General features: G+C 23.7%; 1 protein-coding gene across 1 annotated transcript in view; it reads left to right on the plus strand.

Annotated features, from left to right (window-relative positions):
* Nucleotides 1-5,325: 5,325 nt before the first annotated feature.
* Nucleotides 5,326-5,444, plus strand: part of LOC107466647 (NAC domain containing protein 50) — a gene marked incomplete in the record, with an annotated part of 6,284 nt that continues 6,165 nt past the window's right edge. Inside the window, 1 exon segment of the mRNA XM_016085643.3 lies at nucleotides 5,326-5,444.

Below are 5,444 nucleotides of genomic sequence, written 5' to 3' on the forward strand. Positions count from 1 at the left end.
AAAGATACATTCAGTTACATTTTCTGATTTTCGTGATAAGCTTTTATTGTTTTTACTATTTTTATTTCTTTTATAAATCTAAAAAGAAAAAACAACCCAAATACAACCTAAAAATTCAAAAATATTTTTTGTATGGTTTGCACTAAGTGTAGCCAGCAAAAAATGCTATTCCATGTTTGCTCACGTTGCCATAAAAATTATTTCCACCTCCTAGACTGCGAAAATATAACTAAATACACATTTTAATAAAATCACTTGAAATGGATTCAAATGGATAAATAATATAATTTTTATTTAAATAAAAAATCCTTTCTTTCTTTTCTTTTTTATAATATTGATTATTATGGGATTGCATGGATTTGCTAACTTTATTTGTATACGGGTGAAAAAAAAATCTTTTCCCCATTAACTTGTGGGAGCAATTTAATTTACATTAAATAGATTAAGGAATTATTTTTGGTTAACCATTCTATTTTTTATTAAAAATATTATTTGTATACTAAAATTAATCATTAAAATCAATTATTAATATATTTATGTATAAATATATATATAATTTAATTTATTTTCAATGTTTATTTATATTTTAACATATATTTTATATTAATAATAATGGACTTAAGTAGTTGATTTTAGTGTACACGTAATATAGTCAATTTTTTTATATTATTTCTCATCACTTTTTCTAATCCAATTACAATGCAAAAAAATAGATGTAACACTAAACTTCATTTTATTAAGAGTAAAGGATAAATAGGTCCTTAACTTTTTTTTCTGCGGACATTTTCGTCTCTAACTATTGAAAAATACTTGTAAGTCCCTGACGTCCTTAAAAGTTGGACGGCTCAATTCCTCCGTCTAAATACCTTCGTCAGACCCAACGAAAAAGTCTGACGTGGCTCTCGTAATGCTTGTCACGCGTACGTGTGGATCACGCGTACGCGTGACATGAATTAAGCAAATCCTTATTTCTTCATGAATTCTCCACTTTGCATGCTTTTTTTTCATTTTTTTCAAGTCATTCTTACCTTCAAAACTTTAAATCATTCAAACAAACATATCAAGGCATCGAATAGGAGAAAAGTAAATTAAATTTAGCCCTAACCCCATTACAACCCTTGAAAAGACCTTTTGATATGTGTATTCATGCATTGAATATATGTTGATTGGTAGAAGAAGAGAAAGTTTTAGAAAGTAAGATTAGTAGAGAATTGAGAGAATCGATCCTCAAACACTAGAGAAATTAGAGTGCAAACACTTCCGGTGAGGGTTCGATACTCAATCCCTTGTTCCTTACTTTTCACGAGCTTTCTTCTTTCAAGTATATTTATACTTCATTTTGAGATTTGAATTAGTGGAATTCATAAATCATCGTACTATCTTAGCCCTACTAGTTCATATATGTTCTTGGAGATTGATTCATTTTTAACCAAGTAGGTAGACGCATTTTGCATATTAGTTGACGAATCACAAAAGTTTAGCATGAGGACATGCTAATGTTTAAATGTGGAAAAGTTGATGAACCACAATTTTATAGTTTATATTGTATTGAATTTGGTGGATTTTATCAATTTTTTTCACATTTATTCACTAAAATAGCATGGTTTTGTGAATTTCTCCTAAATGTGCTTAATGATTGAAAATATCCTTTCTAGACTATTAAATTACTAAATTTAATTTACTTTTCTCCCATTTAATGCCTTAATACGTTTGTTTGAGTGATTTAAAGTTTTGAAAGTAAGAATGAATTGAAAGAAATGTAAAAAAAAAGCATGCAAAGTAAAAAATTTATAAAAAAATAAAAATTTATTGAATTCATGGTAACACGTACGCAATACGTACACGTGACAAACATTATGAAAATCACGTCAAATTTTGTTGTTGAATCTAATAGAAACATTTAGAGGAATGATTTTTAAAAATGCCAAAAACTTATATTTTTCAACGATAAAAAACAAAAATATCTAAAAAAAAATTAGAAATCTAATTATCCTTTACCCAAATTCACCACGCATTACTATGATATGAAGCGTTGAACTTTAGATGCAACCTTAATTTGGCAAATAAGTAAAGAGAGCAGCCGTCAAACTATAAAATTAAAATGGATATAATATAATATCATTATCAATATATATGTTATAATCAGTCATAGCATATTTAGACAAGAAGAAAAAAAAATATGAATGCATATTTGTTATTCATAATCTTTGTATTATATTGTTATAAAAAAATTTGATTATTTAATTTTGATAGATTTAATTATTTTAATAGTTTATTATTTTATTAAAAATATATAAAATAACATCTGTAAATATATATTGCGGTTGATTTGATAGTTAATTAATTAATTTTTAGTGTGTATATATTATAGGACAAATCTTTTGTTATATTCATCACACAATACGAATGGAAGTGGATTTTTTTTTCCGATAAAGTTAAGTGTTATATTTAATTAACCAACATCAATGTATAAAACAAGTAATAGAAAAAACTATATAATGAAAAACGACATTTAACTTTTATCAAATAATAATAATAATAATAATAATAATAATAATAATAAATATTGAAAAGAATTTGTGACTTATGAAGTTGATAAGAGTTAAGAAAACAATAAACTTCAGCTTATAATTATTTATGAGAGGAAGTATTGTTAATTTAATTAGCTTCAAAGATTTGAGTTATCACTCTTTCTACACACAGGAGAATTGAGGACGGATATGAATTGGAATAACTCTAAGGAGGCATTCCATTTCTTACACTACACTCCCATAGTTGAATAATTAATATTAATATATAGAGTATTCAATACTGATAATATTTAATTTTAAGGTTATTTTAATTTTGTTTTGTGTGTGCGTGAAATATGAATGAATGAGCATAATTTTTTTTTCTTTTTATATATACTTTTTAACAGGAATGAGTGTGAGGTGAAAAATAAATAAAGAATAATGTCTAAGATCAGAAGATAATTGCAACTTTTTTATTTAAGTTAATACTTAAAATAATTTCTTAAAAATAATTCGATATTTAAATTGGTATTCAAAAAATAAATTAATCAAATTAATTTCCTAAAGTATCAAATAATTAATTATATTTGTCCTTTTATCATTCATGTGGTTGACATTGTTAAAATTTTTGTTATGAAAAATATAATTAAGATTAATATAATCATAGAAATACTAATAATACAAGAGATTTTATCACTAATATGAACATGTTATGATAATTAAAGGTTAATAAAATGATGAGAAAAATATTCTCTTTTTAACACAAAAAAATAATATTTTAATAATTAGAAGTTGTTGAACAATAATTTTAGGTTAATTACTAAGTTTGAGTTGTCCAACAATTTTAACTTGTTAAAATGATACAACAAAACCAAAATTAAAAATAAATCGTATCAGATGTGTATGAAATTATAAATTAAGAAGTCGATAAGGATTAAAGGTTAATAAAATATAATAGACATTTTTTTTTCTTGGGAAGAGTTTAATATTCTATCTGATGGAAGAACCTCCTACCAAAAACCCTAAAGGCCCCTCAGAAAGACATGGAAACGAGACCGGGTGATAAGAAAAAATGAAATTTGATTTTTTTTTTGCGTAAAAATAAAAGTTGAATATATATAAAGCAAATATATAGTTATATTACTCTAAATAATTTTATACAGTTCAGCAAAAGTTAATGATGACAGAACTTAACAGACTGCTTAACTAAACAAGGGAGTACTAAAAGAGTATAATTTTTAATTTTTTATTAAATAATAATCAGCAACTAGTATAATCAAGTAACAGTAAATGTTATATAATAACAAAAAAAAATATTTGATAGAACAAGCTAAGAATGTTGAAAATAAAATAAAAATGATTTTGAGTCACCATTTATTTTTGTTATAAGAAGTTACAGTAAATTAATATATTCATGAGTTTTAAAAATCTCATAATCTCTTCCTACCAAAATAAAAGATAACAATAAAATCATATTAGAATTTACAAAGATGAGAAAACAATAGCAAAAACTGTATGGTTAGCATAAAATGCATAACAATTATTAAAAAAAAAAAACTCAAAAAGAAAGTATGTATAATTAACTTATTGCTATTAAAGATAAAATTAAATAAAAAATACAAAAAAATTAAATTTTAAATTTTAAATTTAAAATCTTAAATTATAAATTTTAAGTATAAATTATTAATATAAATAAATAAATAATTAACATTTATTTAATTAATAACAGATTAACAGTTACCTTTACAATACTATCTACTTAGTAAAAGATATTTGAAGATAAATATATAATTATGTATCCTAACTCCTAAGAATTTCTCATCAACTAGTGATATTTCCTTATTAAAATAATAAAACAAGCAATGAATTTGATTTGCAAAATATATTTGGCTTGACAAAGAATATATACATAGATATAGAGTCCTTGAACAAAAGGATAACAACAATGGGCCATATATGGGAGATGTGCTCCAAAAATGGTCCCAAATTACTACCTCATAAATAGAAAAAAGAAATAAATCACCCAATGATATATTTCCAAATTTGCCACTGTAAATTAGTAAAAGCAAGCAAACCCAGATTTTCTGGTTTCTTTGGAAGTCCCATCTGAATCCCTTATTATCCAATACCATTTAGAAATTATTCATTTACCCTGGCGCTACTCACCAACTAAAAGAATATCTTTTCTAGAAAAATCCAAAGAAAAGAAAAGGATTTTTTTTCGAAAAAATTATTATTATTATTATTATTATTATTATTCTATTTTTTAGTCAAAACTACCACACACACAATATATATATATGTTATATTCTTTTGTTTTTTTTATAAAAAAAACTTACTTGAACAAAAAGTTATCGATCAACATAATCAAAGTCCTTGATTCTAAATTTTAATGTTATCATAGTACTCAATATTTAAATTTTAAATTTTTTGATTCTAAATTTTAATGGTGTCATAGTACTTAATATGTAAATTTTAAATTTCTAGCTTGCATTAAAATAATAGTTTAATTTTAATATACTAATAATTTAAAACATATAATCGTCTAATTATTATTTACATGTTTAATATAAAAAATTAATTATTTTTATTTATATAGTAATATATAATTAATATATATTTTTTTAAAAAACATTAATATCAAATAATTTATTAAAATTAAATAATAAGTTTTTAATTTTAATGTTTTTTTCAAAAACAAACAAATGAGTGGGTTCAAATTCCAAAAGAAATAATAAAACAGCCACATAATAATATTTAACTTTTCTTTAAAAAAAAAAAAATCCCTGGAAGGCACGAAGTGTTGTTAAGAATTTCTTGACATTGAAGGTACCCTTTCTCTCTCTCTCTCTCTTTTGTTGCTTGACCCTCAATCAAAGACGCCCCATCTTTTCCGTTTTGCTTAGGCAAACTTCACACAGACACAGACTCTTC

This window comes from Arachis duranensis, chromosome 9, assembly GCF_000817695.3.
Source record: "Arachis duranensis cultivar V14167 chromosome 9, aradu.V14167.gnm2.J7QH, whole genome shotgun sequence".
In the NCBI taxonomy this organism is placed as follows: Eukaryota; Viridiplantae; Streptophyta; class Magnoliopsida; order Fabales; family Fabaceae; genus Arachis; species Arachis duranensis.